Consider the following 19,783-nt stretch of genomic DNA (forward strand, 5'->3'; position numbering starts at 1 on the left):
GGTAATTAATCCTAAATCTCTCGTGCTCAGAAAATCCAGCTAGAACTGGGTTTTCACACAAAGCTTTTTCCGTAATTAAATGCTGAAGTGAAAGCATTTTTTTTTTTTTTTTGCTATGGTACAGTGGAAGCTTGCATACAGCAAAATATAAGAAAAAACTGCTACCACAGGTGACTAGAGGTGACAAGATCTTCACATGATAAATGAGATTGGGCAGTGGACCATACGTGCGTCCTATCCAGTCATACCAGTTATCTCAGTTCGTACAGTCGATTTTTATACGGTAATTTCCTAAAAGTATTGCCAGTGACAGCTCTATCTACTTGTTAAACAAGCATAAAGATAAACAATAATACATAAGAAAAAGCTAATTTTCAAGTCAGGTCAAACCTGCATGTTACCACTAATGCATATGGCTAGCTTAAAGCTGAACTCCAAGAAGATATAACCAATATGATACCAAAACATCACATGGACCATACCTCTTGGACAAACTACCACCTGTGATCTTGGGGGATTATTAACTCAGCAGTAGTAGCAATTTTAGTAAGATCCTTCCAGTCTGATCTTTGATCTAGGGCTTGTTGGCCAACTTTAAAAAAACAAAGTAAAAAGTCAACAGAAAATATATGCCCACTCAGGGGTTTCCATCAAAACAAATAACACAAGAATAATACCAAGCCACCTTTGGTGGAGCCAATACGATGATATCATCATGCTGTATGTAGGAAGCTGCCGGGGTTCTCTGCAGAGCAATAATCGGCTGTGGAATCACATCTCTTTCTAAGTACAATGCGATTTTATTTTGATATTGATGTGGCATCTTTTTAATTTTAATGTATTTTTTGAATAGTGCTATGGCATTTAAATAAAGGGAAGCAGTAAGTACTCTTTGTGGTTTTTATTTTTTTCCTTGAGCTCTTGTTATACCTGAAGTGGCTTGTGGATTACAACCCTTAAATCCATTGAGCTTTAGTCTGGCTGGCCTTGCTTACAGACAGATGTAATCCATACAGTAATTAAGGGGTTTCTATTTAACCACTTTACCGCTGAGTACCGTAGTACTACTACGGCAAAGTGGCTCTTGTAGGTCTGACGACGTAGACCTACATCGCCAGACTCCTCCCCCTGTAGGCGGCGCTCGCGCGCCGCCGGAGGCGCGCTCCCGCTGTTTTCATTCACAGCGGGAGTCGGGCCAGGGGAGGAGCAGCGGCGATCGCCGCTTCTCTGCCCCATCGTCGGGGAATCTAGTTTGGAGATCCGCCTGTGTAAACAGAGCGGGCGGATCTCCTCAGTGACAGGGAGTGACAGATCGGAGTGTTCAGCATAGCTGGACATCCGATCTGTCCCTGTCTCACACAGTCACCTTCCCCCCCACACACGTCAGTAAACACCAGGCATACATTAACCCCTCCCTCTCCAATAAAATTAACCCCTTCCCTGCCAGTGTCATTTTTACAGTAACAGTGCATATTTATAGCACTGATTACTGCAGTAATGTCTCTGGTACCCCCAAAAGTGTCAAAAATGTCAGTCAAGGGTCCGATCTGTCCGCCGCAATGTCGCAGTCCCGCAAAAAAAATCGCAGATCGCCGCCATTACTCGTTAAAAAAAAAAACACCAAAAATGACATAAATCTTTCCCTTTGTTAGTAAACGCAATAACTTTTGCGCAAACCAATCAAAATACGCTTATTGCGATTTTTTTTTTTTTTTACCAAACATGGGTAGCAGAAAACAAATTGGCCAAAAATGTTTAAAAAAATCGGTTTTTACATCTTTTTTGGGGGGAATTTCATATAAATGTCTTTTTTTGTTTATAGCGCAAAAAGTAAAAATCGCACAGGTGATCAAATACCACCAAAAGAAAGCTCTGTTTGTGGGGAAAAAAAGGACGTAAATTTAGTTTGGGTACGGCGTCGCATGACCGCGCAATTGTCAGTTAAAGTCGCACAGCGCCGAATCGCAAAAAGTGGCCCAGACGTAAGACAGCAAAATGCTCTAGTGGTAAAGTGGTTAAAGTAGTTGTAAAGACTGAAGTTTTTTTTTTTTTTGCCTTCATGCATTTTATGCATGGAGGTAAAAAAACCTTCAGTATGCAGCCCCTCCCCCCCTCCCCCCCAATTCTTACCTGAGCCTGATCTCAATCCAGCGATGTGCACGAGACCAGCTGCTGTCCCGGCTCTCTGTCTCCTCATTGGCTTCTGCTGCTTTCAGTCACAGCCAGTGAAGAGGGATCTGGGAGGGGGCAGGGCTGAGCCTCACTCTGTGTGTCTTATGGACACACAGAGCAGGGGTCAGGAGTGAGCACGTGCAAGTTCCCCCATACCAAATGGCTGACTATGGTGGCACTCGGCAGGAGGGACAAGCCCAGAGCGCCGGTGGGGGACCTGATAAGTTGTTTTTTCTGGAAAAATTGGGAAAAAAAGAGAGAAGCGTGGAATGTTCTTTTTTAATGATAAATTATATATCTGTGACATGGTATTCAAACTATATAAAATTAAGACCTTAATGAAAGATTTCTGAGACTTTATGTAAAGTCTTAAATTATTGCAAATTCTCCCAGCTGAAAACAACCAAATCCTGGAATACCATACAAGTAATACTGTACTTTTCAATGCAGTTCTCAAAAATTGAAAAATTGCATATCTGCCACTAGGGGGCACTGCAGGGGAAAGGCTGTAGTTTAAATTTCTTGTGGGCTCCATCTTGTACCTCCTACAGTTAGGTGATTCTTGGGAATACAGTAGATTGTAATTTCTGTAATATCAGTCCTTAATGGAGAGTGGAGGAGGGCTGTAGGAAAGGAGAGGAGTCCTGAGGGGGGCCAGAGAGGGGCGGAGATGGGAGACGTGTTGGTATCCATTCATCTGTGCCTTTCCAAGCAGAAAGAGTTACTGTGTATGCACCAGTTTTCACTAGGCTGGCGAGGTGGATCGACACGGGCTATTGCCTGAATACTGCAACCAGGGCTTCATTTGCCCAAAGTAAACATGGCTGCTCGCAAAAGCAGTGTGGGGTATGTAAAAAAATGCAGTTTTACATGGAAAAAGTAAGTTTTACTAATTCCTAATTAAGCTTTAGGCTAGGTTCACACATGTCCGGTGCGAATTTCCCTTCCATTTTCACTATGAATTTCCATAGCAGCGGTTCAGCTGTGATTTAGATGCTGTTCAGATGCAAATTCTTGGAGTTGGCCCGCCACCAGTGCTTTTAGCGGTAAATGTAAAAAAAAAAACATTGCTGGCATTAAAAAAATTGTGAAAAAAAAAACGGTGTGGGGGTCCCACCCTTAATCCATACCAGGCCCTTTCGGGTCTGGCACATATTTAAAGGGGAACCCACACCAAAATTTAAAAAAAATGGCTTGGGGGTCCCTAAGGTCTGGTATGGTTTGTGAGGGAAACCTCCACACCAAGATTAAAAAAAAAAAAAAATAGCGTGGGACCTCCCCCACTACCCCTCACTCCCCCCCCCCTTAAATCCTCACCAGACCCTTATTCGAGCATGCAGCCTGGCAGGCCAGGAAAGGGGGGAAGGAGTGAGTGCCCCCCCCATCCTGAACCATACCAGGCCATATGCCCTCAACATAGGGGGGTGCTTTGGGGCAGGGAGGGCTCTGTCTTCCCACCCTAAAGCACCTTGTCCCCATGTTGATAAAGACAAGGGCCTTTTCCCCACAATCTTTGCCGGTAGTTTTTGGGGTCTGTGGGCAGGGGGCTTATCGAAATCTGGAAGCCCCCTCTAACAAAGGCCCCCAGATCCCACCCCCCAATGTAATTGAGTATGGGGGTAAAGTTTTTGACAATTTCTTTATTAAAAAAACAATGTCCCTGGTAGAGATCCAGCATCAGTCATGATGAATGCCACCGCCAAACTAAAAAAAATGGAAAAAAATAGGTGCGTACACGTTGCTGGCTCTTGCCGAATGCCCGCTCTTGCATCTGACAGTTAATAAATAGCTAATGGGCGAGGCCACCCGGGAACATCACTGGGTGACCCAACCTCCCTGTGACATCATTGACCAACCATGCATCGGTCGATGACGTCCCAAGGGGGCAATACATTATTATGAGGGAAAGGGAAAGGGGGGTGGTTACCTGTTATCATTTATTGATGAAATGTGCTTACCATATACAGTTTTTGTTATTCAATTTGTAATAAGAAATACAAGTTTAAAAAGCAAGTTTAGTTTATTTACGGAATAAGCTTTACTTTTATTTCAATCATAATACTTTTATATACACTGCATTTCACCTTCCCAGTGAAACAAAATTACTTTTAATTTGTAAAACTATGCTACACTGAGTATTTTTTTCAATTTTTTCCAAAATTTCAATTTTTTCCGGAAATTTTACATCTCTACTCTGGATTGAGACAAGTACACATTACAGAAAGATATGCTTCGTTCATTTTTTATGTCTGAGGTTTACAACCACTTTAACCCCTTCCCGTCGACCCCACACATATATGCGGCCCCACAGAAGTGGGCTTTTTTCTGTGGGGGCGCATACCCCATCTCAGCATCTCCCTTTATGCACGATCACAGCGCAGAGACCGGGCTCTTGCCGGGAGCCCCATGTCTAGTACTAACAATCAGGACACGGGACTGTTGGTTCCAGGTCACCTGATCGCTTTGATAGCCTCTGATTGCCTATCACCGTGATCAGTTACTGTGAGCCTGCCCCTGTGTTTACTTCCTCTTCTGAATGAAGAGGAAGATACATTGTATGTGCCTCTCCTTGCAGGGGAGAATAATGTAAACAAAATCAAAGTGTGTCAAAAAAAAAATGTAAAATAAAGAATAAAATACCAAGATCAAGGTTTGTCAGGGTTGGTGTTAGGGTCAAGATCGAGATAAAAGTTCATGGTCAAAGGTCACGGTCATCATATTTTGTCTAGAATATAAAAAAATGTTTTGTTTTTTTAATTCGTATCAGTAGCAGTGTCAGTGTCAGTGTGTTTAAGGCTGTTTCCACTATTGCGGCTACAAAGTCACCCTACTTCTAGCGCGACTTTGTAGTGTGACTTGTTTGCAGCTACTTCTAGGGACTTCAGTGCAACCTTCCTTCTATGAGGGACAAGTCGCACTGAAGTCGGCCCAAAAGTAGTGCAAAAACTATTTTTCAAGTCGCTGCGACTCAAGTGGCAGCAGTTAGAACGGGCCAAATTGATATTAATGGCTTTTGACTTGTTGTGCGACTTGACACATGTCAAGTCGCACAACAAGTCGCAATAGTGGAAACGGAGCCTTAGGCAGGTTAAAAAAAAGCAAAATGCGCACCATTGTTTCTGGGCTGTACTACGGATACAAACAACAACTAACATACACATATGTGGTATTGCTGCAATTGTCAGGAGCAGGAAAATTTATTTTGGGTGGTTCTTTGGTGGAAAATTATGATAATAGCAAGAAATATACAGCTAAATTTAAAAGAAATATATATTGTTTACTATTTTGGGCCATTTTTCCTTTGATAATAAAAAACACAATTAGGAGATATCCATTACTATTTACCACCAACAGAAAGCCCAATTAGTCCTGAAAAAAATAAGGTATAATCCACCTGGATACACTAAGTAGTTGTGACGATATGTACAGTTTTACTAACACATGTCAAAGTTGCAAAATTGCGCTTAGGCATTTAGATTTGTTTTACCCTTAGGCGTGAAAGGCTCAAGGGAAGAGTACTTTTGGGAGACCTTTTTGCACATGAAGAAATTATGCATGGAGGACACGATCCTTTTTTTAATATTTTGAACACTTTAAATGTCGAACCAGTGGGCTATGGGCATTGCTTATTATTAATAGATATTTTTGACTGTTTGTTAGCCTATTTTAATAATGGTGCACATTATATAAAAAATTGGGGTTATATTTTTGTGCACTTCACATGTAACTATTCCCACTGAAGAGTTTATTAATTTATGACACATTTATGCATATCTCTGAATATTTTCCATTAATGTTTCACTTATTGTAGGATGTTTTGATTTAGTATTTGGGATCCACATATTAGTTACAGTATTTTATTTTATTTTGTAAACTCTGTACCTAATTTGATGTTCTGAATTGGTGTATATCAAGTGCTGGTTAGCTGATTAGGATACTATATAGAGTTGCATGGACGATTCCTTGTATATTTAGAGTCCCTCAGACTGTCTCATCTAGTTCTGATGGCTCTCTGGGCTCTCCTGGCTCACTTAGCCTGTCGTTACAGCACCCTGCTGCACGGGCCCAGTCCCTGGCCTCTCAATAGGGGCTCTCTTATTCCTTTGAGACTTCCAGATTCCCTCAGTCCCGTAGACTCACCTAGTTGTCCTGACTCTCCCAGGCTCACTTCGACCCGATGGACATGGAATCTCTCCTCCAGCATGGAGTGCTGTCTCTTGAGCAGAACACCTCTCCTAATGAGCCCACACTTGTCCCCTGATAAGAGTAAGCCTGTCTTCTGAAGGGAGCCCTGAGCTATGCCCCAGCCGTGGTCTTCAGCAAGCCTTGGACACTGAATTAGGGACTTCTTCCCTCCCAAAGCACCTCAAAATCTCCAAACTCCAGATCCCAATCTGGGAATACCAAATACCAAAACGCAGAGAAAGCTGTAAAAACAGTTGTCTCTGCTCACAACTAAGTGCATTAGTGTGAACCTTGTGTCCTTTGTACATCCATTTTCCCAGTGGCAGGGCCACGCACTGTCACATACCCCCCCCCCCCCCACACTTTTGTTTGTATTCGAAGGGTGGAACATATGAGCTCGTCACTTTGGTTAGGACAACTCTGTGCCAGCTTTCAGCCACATAGGCCCAACCTTTTTTCTGGGTGTTTCCAGACATGCCCTTCCCTAAATCTGAATGGGTCCCACTGATTTTTATACCAAGTCTTCTCCCTCTTATCATGGGGTTCCTGGGTTTATCCTCATTTTCTAGGGGTGCACTGGCTTTCCTGACACTAGTACCAGCTTTACCCAACATCCTATGTTTTTCCAGGTTCATCAACCCTTTTACAGTTACCAGCAGCAACCAAACTATCATTTAATGTAACATTTTATAACTGATCACATTATTCCCCTGTTATGGTTACAAGTACTGTCCATATTCTTTTCCACAGTGTCTTCGGGTACCTTAACCCATACCTCTTTGCGGGTGACAGACAGGATCTCTGCCATTGCCATGTCCATTTTTGGCCCTTCCATCTCGTAAGGTCTGGTGATTGATGCAGTGCGCATGCCCTTTACTGACTACTGTCAGCCGCACCTCGGACCGCACCAGCAGAAATACTCTGTCACTCTGTCCCTTTAGAGTAGAATCAGAGCTGTCCTGGACAACCACGTTTTTGCTGCCCTGCCTATGGTTGCTATGGGAGACAACCCACTTTTATCATTAACATTATTACATATATCAACAATACCACTCTTTTTTTAATGTGCTGTCTTTGTCTCTTACTATCTGGGAGCCTGTGTTTTGCTTATCACACTACCCCTGCTATTTAAAGGATATTCTTGCCCACTAGGGTGGCTCCACAGCTGTCCTGTAAACCTTAGGCTCTGATCATGTGAGCTCCTGGGAGGTTTCCAGGGACATCTCTGTTGCACCTGATGCTATCACTGGGGGAAATAGCATACATATTTTCATGGTCACTGTTAGCTCAAATCTCGTCAGGGGGCAATTACCAGATGATATACAGCCCTTCAGTTGCTAACCCCCCTGTATAGTGAATTCTCTCTCTTCCGGCCAGGAGATGCGAGGACACAGAGCACTTAAGCAAAGCGTAGACACATCTAATTTATTTCAAGTTTCGCTCATATTTAAGAGAAGTTTTGAGCGGCAAAAACTGCTTTAAACTGGTTACAATTTATGGGTCAATTTAACAATAGAACATATCTCACAGAAAAACAATACATGAAAAGGCCCTTGTGTTCCCTATACATCTGTGTCAATATGAGGTGTCTTGTGTCTGAAATTGTGTTCTGTGGGAGAGCCGATCCGTCTGTGTTCAGCTGTATGATGTGTTAATGTAAGCAATTGTCAATTGTGTTTAGGTGGTGTCAGTAATCTCTATACGAAGCCTTAACTTGTTAAGTGTCCAAATGAATGAATGGAAAGGTGTTTAACATGTCAACACCTATCAATGTCTTGTCGTCTATATGCAAAATATCCAACTGCCAAGGGACCAGGGTGTATGAATGAGGTGTGTCAAATGACTAGTTAATGTCATTTGCAAGAGCCCACATTCCATCGTAGAATGGGCATGAGCTGAAATGTATTATGAAAATATAATATTTCAGTAAGGCACGTTGATACACTCTTTCAGTAACCCTTAGTATCTCTGTCCCACTCTGCTGGTTTTATTCAGGCACATCCAGAAAATACATGCCCTTATCAGTCCTCAACATCTCTGTGGACTTTGGTTTAACACATTCTTCCCCATCCTGCCCCCATCCTTCCCCATATTACACAGTGCAAAGTCTCTTTCTGTACAAATAGCAGATCTCAAAACCGGGCTCCCTCCCACTTCATTTGGATCAGTCCCATAGCCAGTCTTCTTTACATTTGCAAATACAACACTTCTACCCTTCCCCTTTTGATAGGTGTTGCAATCTTCAGTTGAAAGAGCTCTCTCGTCTACAGCATCGTCACAGGCCAATACCCCCATGTGGACAAGGGTCAAAATTACAGTCTTCTTGGACTCTCGAACACCCCCTGCAGGCAAAAATTGTTTCCTGTTGCCAGCTGACACAACAGGCCTAAGCATCTGGTCACACTCCTTGCTGATACTGAACACTGTGTCCCTTCTTTGAGAACACCACTTCACAAAAGTGGCAGTAATATGAAGCTCATATTTCTTGTGTGCTCTGGTACTTCCTACAGGCCACACATTTATTGCCAGGTGCAATAACCGATATGGATTCACAGGACCCAGGGCAAGTATACTCATGCACACCTACACTTTCTTGAGTGGTTGCTCATCTGATGTTTTGGCCTCTTGGTGATACCTCTGTGGTTGCTAAGCATGACAGTTCTACTTTACCAGATTGAACTGGCGGTCCCAGTCTTACCGGGTGTTCTCTTATGACAGGATCACGGCTTTCTACCGGTCATATTTATTATTCGGAAACACCTCAATAGTGCAGAATGTGGCAACTCTGACAACCCGTCTCTAGGCTATGATCTCCACATAGCCACCCTTTGAAATTTATCCAGGAAGTCTTCAACCTCCTCAGTTGGCAGCATGGGCTGCATGAAGTTAGATGCTACTATGTCAACTTCTCGCACTGCGCCCAACGCTTTGTTGCTCTTCCATTTTAACCAATCCTTCACCCTCTTGTACACTACTCTCTAGCCTGGCCATCACTGGTGGAGACATCCTCTCAGTCACATACACTGAGCTTTTTCCTTTTGCAGATACACCACCTGATGCATGCAATGCCTTTTTTCTGGCTGCTCTGCGGGTACTCACTTTCTGCATGAGGATCTAGACCATTTCACCGTTTGCTTTGCTCACATCGGAAGTCCCGTTGTGATCTTGGGGGATTGATAGCTTAGTGGTAGTGGCAATTTTAGTACAATCCTGCCAGTTAAAAATTTAGTATTAGGGCTTGTCGGCCCACTTTTATTAAACACAAAAGTATATGTTCAATAGAAAACGCAATAATCATGTATGCACTTTAATGCACACTATACATTTTGTGGTGTTTATATTGACACTTTTTCACATATGTTTATTATATGGATCATAGGAGTATAGTTTGTTTTGCAATCCTGTGACCCATTTTCAGCCGACTGCAGGCTAAAGCCCACTGTTTGCTGATGTCACTCAGCTGGTCCAGGCTTGGGAAAGATTCCAACTTTGTAGTCAGGATCCACCCAAATGCCTTGACTGGCAGTTGGACAGCCTCTCAGCATGCCGTCGAAAGCCTGAGCCAGCCCCTCCCACCCCTCCACAGCCCAGTGTTCCAGTGAGTGCTGGAGGGGTAGAGCAGAGAGCTGGAAACTTAGTGTTCAGCTATGTTTGATTGTTCAGTTCTCAGGGTATAGCTAGGGGGGAACAGCTGCATTTGGGATCTATGCTGCAGCCATCTAGGTGAGTATGATTTTTTTTTTTGGTATTCCCTTACTTCTATTTTAAACAGTGAAACATATTCTTCTGTTCATTTGTTTGAGGTATCATTGTATTTGGATATCAGTGAGTGCTGCTGTGGATGATGATTCACCTTTTTTCTTTTTTCTTTTCTAAATTAGAGCTCCCTTTATACCAATATACCATTAATTTCCTTTTAACTATCTATTCATTTACTCTGTATCCAATCAGGTAGGCCCTTGCACTACATCAGGTGTCCAGCCCGTGGGCCCAGAGAGTTTAGCATGTGGCCCGGGCCCACCTGGAAGGACGCTTGGGATGCTGTACAGACAAAGCAGCCACGGCAAAAAAAAAGAAAAAGCTATTGCGCTGACAGCAACCCAACTGTCATTAAATGGGGCACATAAGAGGGCGGCCCGGAGAGTGGTAGGGAATACCAGGAAAAATGGATGCAGCTTCTCTCAGATTAGTTCTTGAGATCCTAAAGCACATATAAAAAACAAACACAAGGGGGCGCCTTCATCTAGGTGTAGCAATTTATTAAAAAAAACATAAGACAACAAAAATGCACTCACTAGATAAAAGTAGATCAAAACATGTCATAGACTCATATAGACCTCCATAGGCATGTGGCTGAATGAAGCAGAGTTCTTGATGGAAGTGCAGCTGTCAGGCTTCAGGCTGGGACATAAGCATCAGCAGCTTCCAGAAATGGAAGGATGACTGCGGCACCAAAAAAAACCTCTCTTGGCTGGGTGATAACACTCTAAAACAAGGGACCCTGGGTGTTGTTCCTTGGTGTTGTTCCACAAAACTGAACTTTTTGACTGGCTTTGACCCTCACTGCCTCCCTCCTCTCCATTTAACCTATTCCTTTCCCCTCACCCCATCTAACCTATTACTTTCCCTTAACCTTTACCCACTCATTCTCCTACCTTCTTTTTGCCTTCCTTTGCATATACCCAGTGGCGGGGAAAAGTCTTCCAGCGCCCAGGGCAAAGATGCTAAACTGCGCTCCCCCCCTTCCCTTAGGTTTAGGGCCAGGGCGCCCCCATCTCTGCAGTAAACTATTACACCCAGGGCACCCACCCCTCCTGCCCATCCCTTGTCCCGGCCCTACATATACCCTTCCCTTTTTTGTGTTTTTTTGCAGCATCCCTAATTGTGCTAGGTTTGGGAAACTACTGTTGTTCTGTAGTTTTATGCACTCTCCATGATTACATTTTTTCTGCATTACTTGAACACTGTAAATACTTTGGATATGTTACTTCTAACCAACAGTGTATCCTATCTGTGCCTATTTGTGTTGTTTTTAGGTTTCTGAATAAAAAAACAATAAAAATGTAATGGACAAAAATATTTTATATCATCCCTTTTACATGTAGCACCCTCCTAATCGGGTACTAGATAGCAGACATAGTTTTGGCTTTCTCTGCTTAACAGAAAAGCAGCAGGTAAAGCATTTGTTCTCTCTGCTTATCAGAGAGCTGGATCTTAGGCCTGCTCAGTGTGTCCAGTGCGTATTCATGTGGGCTGAGGGAGTGTCCCCACTGTATCCAATGGAGAGGTGCATTGGACAGTGGAGGAAACCCAGCTAATGATGCACAGGCTTTTGTAACTGTCCCAGTGGGTTGGCTCAAACAAGAGGTGCATCCTGGGATAGGGTATAAAAGCCAAGGACAAATGAGGCAGGGGGTCTTTGGGCGGGAAGCCAGGTCCCGGAAGGAGGGTGACGGCTGTCTCTTCTTCTGTTGCTGTGGATGGTTGTCACAGACGGTCGGCCCTGTAAGCCAGGAGTGTGGGGCTGAATCCGTAGGTCAAGGAAAGCTGACTGGTGGAGTTGAAGGCAGAGTGATGGTCTGCCAAGGAAGGGGACCACTCCAGTGGATAGAGTCAGTGGACGGGTGTCAGCACACACACTAAGAGAGAAGGGGGTGCCAAGTTTAGAACCCTGAAGAGATAATTCAAGCAGGAACATTTAATGTATCTTTACTTCAGTGGCAAGGTGAAGCAGCGGCTTTGCCCCATCCTAAGTCAATTGTCCTCAACATTGTGAATAGTTATCAGTTGGAGTATCCCGCTCATCCCTTCTCCTATCTCAGTTCTATAATAAACTACAAAACAACATCCCCTGGACTATTCATTGTCTGAGCCAAGCATTTAAAGTGATACGTTTCCATAGACTGTTGCTACGGGTAACCCAGGGGAATCCATAAGATACTATATCCAGCAGCCCTCTAGAGGGCAGTGCTACATACACATGTATACCATCTATTTACTTTTGTATATACGTAAAGCTTTTACACTGAACATTAATTTTTCCAAAGCCATCATCCCCTTGTTTATTTTAATAAATCTACAATATAATAGCTTAGCTGGTTACATAATTAAAAGCAGTTCTAAATAATAAATATTAATAAATACTAATTATTCTTTGTGATAAAATGACAAATATAAATTAGTGGTAATATGTCAACCCTAAATGGGATTTTATAAGAATTATTATTGATATTAAATGGGCTGTATAAAAAGTTCTTCAGATTAAACTTAATAGACTTTTTAAGCTTACTGTATGCCTGGAAATTTGTTCATATCTCAGTTTAATGTTAAAAAAAAAAATCTGTGTTTGCTTCTGCAGCCTGACAGAGCTTTAGTTACATATGAAAGTTGTATCTACATGGCTCGTATTACCCCCTGATTGGTTGTCATTTCGAACCTGCTGAGATTTGCACCTGTCTGTGTATATTTAGCTGCTCAGGCCCTGCCAGAGAGGGATGTGGGCGTCTTAGTGCGGATCTGAAATTTTAAAGGTAAGAGAAATTTTATTTTTATGTGTATTTTAGACACTAGATAAGAAAGTAAAACTGGAGACTTTTTAAACTTGCATGGAAATCTTTACTGTATCATTCACTAGGGCCTCTGGTAATGTTGTGTCTAAGAGAGCTGTGATCTATATATAGTATGTAGCTTGCTGAAGCAATCAACTCTTCAGATAACAGACGTCCCGTTTCAAACCAGCAAGGTGATGAATATCATAAATAAGTGACGCTTTCCTGGCTTTCATTTTTCATTAATGGTATTAGTATATTTGGCTAACCTCTGAACGTGCATGATGTGATATACACAGACTGCTTACTTCCACCCATAGCCTATGTCTTAACCATTTCAGTTCTAGGCTAGTTTTTCCATGTTTACACATACAGTTTATTTAAATGCATATAATTATTATTATCTGAAAGCAGAGGAATATAAAGAAGTTTGTCATCATTTTGTATTTGCAAAATGTATCGCATAAATCTCACCTTTCGGTATGGCTGGTCCTTACCCAGTTTTATTCCTTCTACAGGGACAAGAGGTTTTTTTTTTTTTTTAGCAGTTTCTATTGCAGTTAGTCACTTTGGTTCACCTACATTTCACATCCGTGATCATTAGCAACTGGTTATATTTGTTTAATCAAGCATTAGTATTCTTATTTTAATATTCATACCTTTATTTTCATTGTTATGTGATAATCCATATAGTTTCCCCGGTTGTTGTCATTGTTGCTAGGGACTCGCCAGATGTGGGTTGAATGATGCTACATGTCATTCAACCATATAGAGGACCAGTGGCCATGACAGCACAGAAAGGGCGAGCATTCTTTTCAGACTTTTTATTTTGAAACAAAAGGGGGTGTCAAAGGGTTACTTGTCTGAGCCACAAGAGGAAAGGCTACACTGATCCCACACTGCTGGTTCTGCCAAGTTATGGTGACCCTGGAACTATGCAAGTGTCCTCAATCATGAAGTCAATTCTTTTTAAGGAACCCTCAAACAACATAGGGTTTGTAAAGTCTGCTCTGCGTTCTCCCTATCTTAAATCACGATTTTTTTTCCACATATTAAAACCCGCCTATAATTGAAAAGACATCATGTCAATGCCGCTTTCTGCATAACTATAGACCACCAAGCCCGGAAAAGAAGTCGAGATAAAGAGGACCCTGCAGCCTTAAGTAACAAGCCTGATTATCTCAGAAAAGGTGAGCATTAAAACAAAAAACATAACCTACAGCCAATTGAGGCCACAAAGAGAGAAGAAGATCCATATCACTGGACAAAAAATATTTTGCTACCTCAGTTTTCACAATTTGCAATAGCTGTTGGCTATGTTGCACACATGAAAGATACATATGAAAGCATGAAATTGGTGAAGCACATCTAGTGCACCAAGCACAACTAGAATATCAGTGGAGATTTCAAAGTAGTATCTCTGCTGCTTGGAATGATATACGAAATACTGGTGTACATGTGCGAATAGAACAGCCATGCAAGAGGATTGCAATACACGAAAAAACATTTTTAACAAGAAAGGAAGGTTTTCATTATCTTAAACAGATGTTTCAAAGAATAACTGATGCCATGATGAAGGAAGGCATTCTTGTTGGTCCATAAATACATAATCGGTGACAAGCAGTTCGAAGATCACTTTGTGGGGCCAAAGAAAATCGTCTGCAAAGCATTCAAGGATGTTAAAGTGTCCCTTACTAGTTTCATAAACATGTTGAGACCTAAATTGTCACTACAGGGCAGGACTTCCATATGTGGAAAAAATGAGCCTGTCTGCCCATTTCCACAAAAGCATATTGGGGAATAACCCAGAACATAGGCTGGGATTCTAGAGGGCACTTAATACCATCTGGTTAGGATTTTACAGGTTGATTCTACTGCTAGAAAACTACTTGTCCATAATTTTGCATATCTGCCTTCCCTGGGGGCACCCGTGCCGACTAGCTCCCAAGTCCCGCTGCTGCATCCATTAACTCAGACAGAAGGACTCGGCACTGCCCCTGCTCCCGTTTCATTGGATTTGATTGACAGCAGTGGGAGCCATTGGTTCCTGCTGCTATCAATCTGTTCAATGAGGAGAGAGACAGCAGCTGGAGCTGCTGCGCTCGTGCACATTGATGGATCGAATCGGGCCCAGGTAAGTAAGGAGGAGTAAGGGGTCTGGGGAGTGCTGCAGCACAGAAGGTTTATCACCTTAATGCATACAATACATTAAGGTGAAAAACCTTGAGGCTTTACAGCCACTTTAATTTGAAGGAATTAAAAAATGTTGGCATTGCATAACTGAAATTCAGATTGGAGTGATGGGAGAGCTTTCACTCCACCTCTGTTTATCAGATCATATAGTTGAGTAGCGCCATGTAGGCCATTCCCAAAAAGTAGCAGCCATTCATGAGGAGAACAAAGGTTTATACAAGAATGACATAAGAGGATTATGGGGCTAAGAAGACCTGGAAAATTTTTAACACTGTCTTATTTTTTAGGAGAATATTTTAGAATTAATTTCAGGTAAAAATTTTCAATCTTTTGGGCAGAGCCAGAGGAGATTATTAATGCGGATTGGGTCACAGTCTGCTGCTTCTAAATTCCCTAAAAGTCCCCCAAATTGATTGGGGGACTTCATCTCTCACTGTCTTCCCTGCATCACTGTAGTTCCTCCCTCACTGTGCAGCCGCGGGCAGCAGAGAGATTACATCATTTTTCACTGCTCGCCCTCACTCTGGGTATCATGTGCTAAAATGCTGGGGAGAGACTGCCAGATCTGCTGCCACTGTTGCCTGCCACCAAATTGGCTTTACATTTAAAAAGTGACAAGTTGCATCTGGTATTTTTTTGGTGGTAGCTAACAGTGGGAAGCTGCGGCTGGTGGCATGGTAGTGACAATCAGCATGTGGGGACAGGCGACATGTCAAGTGACAATCCGCATCTGGTGGCAGGTGACATGGCAAGTAACAATCCACATCTGGTGGCAAGTGACAATCGGCATCTGGTGGCAGATGATGTGGCAAGCACAATCCACATCTGATGGCAGGCGTCGTGGCAAGTGACAATCTCCATCTGGTGGCAGATGACATGGAAAGTGACAGTCCGAATCTGGTGGCAGGCGATGTGGCAAGTGACAATCCGCATCTGGTGGCAGGCAACGTGGAAATTGACAATCCACATCTGGTGGCAAGTGACCAGCTGCATCTGGTGGCAGGTGACCTGACAAGTGACAAGCTGCATTTGGTGGCAGGCAACTTGGCAAGTGACCAGCTGCATCTGAAGGCAGGTGAGGTGACAAGCGACAAGCTGCATCTTAAGGCAGGTGACGTGGCAAGAAATAAGCTGCATCTAAAGGCAGGTGACGTGACAAATGACAAGCTGCATCTGAAGGCAGTTGACGTGACAAGCTGCATCTGAAGGCAGTTGATGTGACAAGTGACAAGCTGCATCTGGGGGCAGGTGACAAACTGCATCTGGTAGCAGGCGATGTGGCAAGTGACAAGCTGCATCTCGTGGCATGTGAAGGTGGCAAGTGACATGCTCAGGGCTCCCACTGATTCTGCATTTTGGTGAGTTGAATTATTAAATTTTATATTACAATGTAGTAATAGAAATAATGCTCTTCAATTATCCTGACACCATATCAACCATGGTGCCGTGGTGATTGAAGCGCCGACACCAGCCATTGCCCCGATAAAATTGCCAGAAAAATTTCCAGAATGGCTCTAATTTCTATTCAGATGCACGGAATCTAGTGGTTCATAGCCTGGTTGCATGTAAAAGATGCCTCACGTATGCCCTTTGCAAGAGCATGTCTATTTGGTAAGGCACTTGACAAATTCATCAAAGATGCACAGGAGAGAAGGTTTTTCTTTTACAGTGAAACTTCTAAAACCTCCCTCCTCAGGAGGTAGAGCACATCAATGTCCTACTTAGGCTTCAACTTCAAAACTTTTCGGCCCTTCTTTTCTGTGTAAGACTAGGCCCACAGAACCCTCCAAGTTTTCCCCAAAGCCTTTTTCCCAATGAAGGGGCACATTCACTCCTAAGAGTGGGGAAAAAACGTTTACAGTTTGCTTCTCTCTGAGTCACATCCCAGATTTGTGGGTTCTATTGGTGGTTTTAGAGGTGTTCAAAAATCCCCCCACTGCTTTCTTCTCTTAATCTACCAAAATTTGCCCAGGGATAGTCAGACTTGCAGAATGCCCTAAACCATCTCCTGCCCCAGAAAGTAGTTGTGCCTTCACCTCCACAGAACAGGTTCATAGTATTCTATTCAAACCTGTTCACAGTACCAAGGGGTCTATGTATCCTATCCTGAACCTAAAGTTCCTCAACAAATTACAGCATTTCTCAATGAATCCTCAAGGTTATTGCTTTCACTGGCCTCGCTGTCCCTTGTCAGGAACCTTGTTCCAAGATATATATATATCAGATCACGCCCCCTTTGCAGCAACATATACTTTTTCGCACCTCAACTTGGTTCTCAGTGCCCACAGAAACCATCCTTTTGAACCCACCATGGAACTCCCTTTAGATAATCTCTCCGGTAAGTGGCCTTCTTGGTTGTTTTCTTATCTGTCAGATGTGTCTCTGAGCTGGCTTCTCTCTCTTGCAAGGAGCTATTCATTATTCTTCACAAAGACAAAATAGCCTTATGCCAAAGATCATCTTTTCTTCCTAAAGTTATATCAGACTTCAACCTGAAAGACGACATAGTCCTTTTATCCTCGTTCCCTACTTCAAAGAACCCAAAGAAAATTGCTCTTCTTTGCCTGGACATAGAGCCATCTGAATCTACCTCAAAGCAATGGCTTCTATTAGAGATATAAGATGGAACCCTATTTGGCCTTCCCTTAAGACCTCACAAGGGACATCCTGCATCTAAGTCCGCCATTGCAAGATGGATAAGAAATCTGATCACTGGAGCTTACAATCTAAAGGTAAAACCCCTCTGGTGCTTTCATGTTCTCACTTCACCAAGTTTGTGGGTGTTTCTTGGGCATCAGGGAAATTTCATCATAAAAGCGGACTTCCACATATCCCCATATTGACTGGGCAGAGAGGAAAGCACACTCATTAAAGGCCTGTCATTTCTTAAATGTCTTACAGGACAACTTTATGTCCCAATTGGTGGATTCCTCAACTAGGAAGAATACATTACTAGATCTATGAATTACAAATGATCCAAATCTGATCACAGATGTAGAAACATGGGACAAGTTGGGATCTAGCAATCACAGGATGATCACATTTACCGTAAACCATAGAAAAAGGAGGCACGAGGGTAGTTGTCATGTACCTGGTTGAGGCCGTGTTGACGGCAAGGCTTTCCCTTACACCTCCTGTCCTGTTTCTCCTAAAGAAGGTGACAGGATATAACAGGGCATGGACTGGCACGGGTGCCTGGTTGGAGATCCTGGACAGATGGCAGGTGGCAAACAGGTTTGTGGACTGGCAGATGCGGGTATACACCAACAGGTGCAGGTACACAGCAGAAGGTGCAGGACAGCAGACAGGAACCAAGCTGGTGAGCAGGTGGATGCAGGATCTTGGGTGGTCAGGCAGGCAGAAGTAATTTACGGCGAGTAGCAGAGGTACAGGATCGGATCCAGAGAAGAGTCAGGGCCAAGCCCGATATCAGGCGAGCAGAGAAGCCATCCGAACGATGGGCAAAAAAGCAGAGTCGGGTCACAAGCCGGGTCAGCAATCGGGTATTAGGAATGAAAAGAGTCTAACAAGCACAGAATCAGGTCACAGGTAATAAAAGCTGATGACCACTCGGCAATCTTCTGATCTATGGAGCCAGTTTAAATAGGCAAGAGGGCGCCAAGTATTCACGCATTCTCACGCTAATGCGCATGTGCGCAGATGCGTTAGCAAGTCAGTAATGTCTAGATGTCACTCGAGAATTCTTATGCGTATGCGCGCGAGTCACAGAACCTCTAGTTGTCATTCGAGAATTCCTATTAGCAAGTGCACATCTTCGTGCACGTCTTTGTGCATGACTATGCATACGACTTCCCTGAGAGTAGTACAAAAACACTACATTTCAAGCAAGCAAAGTTTTCTGAACTGCGTCAATAATACAAGACATCAATTGGGACCAAATCCTAGAAACATTGAACACTGACGAAAAATATGAATGCTTTAGGAACATATTAAACAAAGGTATCACATAGTGCATTCCAATGGGCAATAAATATAGAAGAGCGAAGGTTAAACCTGGGTGGCTAAACCATAAGGAAAAAAGTCTTATTAAAGAGAAAAACATGATCTTTAAAAATTATAAAGGGGATGGGCCTTCATCAGCATTTCAACACTACAAGGAATGCAATAAGAAGTGAAAGAACGCAATCAGGGCGGTTAAAAAAAGACTATGAGTTTACATCGCAGAGGAGAGAGAAAAAAACCCCAAACTATTTTTTAGATATATTAACCGTAAAAAAAGGGAGGTCAGAGCACAATGGCCACCTAAAAGACTATGAAGGGAGGATGGTTACAGATGACACAAAGAAGGCAATTGAACTAAATGATTGATTTCTTCTGTTTCTTTACACAGGAAAAGGAGGGGTATACTGACGACAACTATATTGTTAGTAACACGTTGCAGGATGTACCCTTGTGGCTAACAGAAGCCATTGTCCTGAAAACACTAGACAAGCTTAATACAAATAAATCACCAGGACCCAATGGCTTACACCCAAGAGTCCTCAAAGAACTCAGTCAGGTTATAGCTAGACCATTGTTCCTAATCTTTATGGACTGCATATTGACAGGAATGGTACCAGCTGATTGGAGAAAAGCCTATGTGGTACCAGTATTCAAAAAAGGGCAGAGGAATTTACCGGGAAACTACAGGCCAGTCAGCCTAACATCGATAGTATGTAAACTGT

At 42.9% G+C, this 19,783-nt stretch overlaps 1 protein-coding gene across 1 annotated transcript in view; it reads left to right on the plus strand.

The window, feature by feature from the left end:
• JSRP1 (junctional sarcoplasmic reticulum protein 1) overlaps positions 1 to 19,783 on the plus strand; it is a 169,156-nt gene that overhangs the window by 78,687 nt on the left and 70,686 nt on the right. Inside the window, exon 2 of the mRNA XM_082247442.1 lies at positions 12,724 to 12,887. The gene's annotated coding sequence lies outside the window, so the exon portion shown is untranslated. The remainder of the gene's footprint in view (positions 1 to 12,723; positions 12,888 to 19,783) is intronic.

The sequence above is a fragment of the Pelophylax lessonae genome (genome assembly GCF_965119305.1).
Source record: "Pelophylax lessonae genome assembly, chromosome: 1".
NCBI classification, from domain to species: domain Eukaryota; kingdom Metazoa; phylum Chordata; class Amphibia; order Anura; family Ranidae; genus Pelophylax; species Pelophylax lessonae.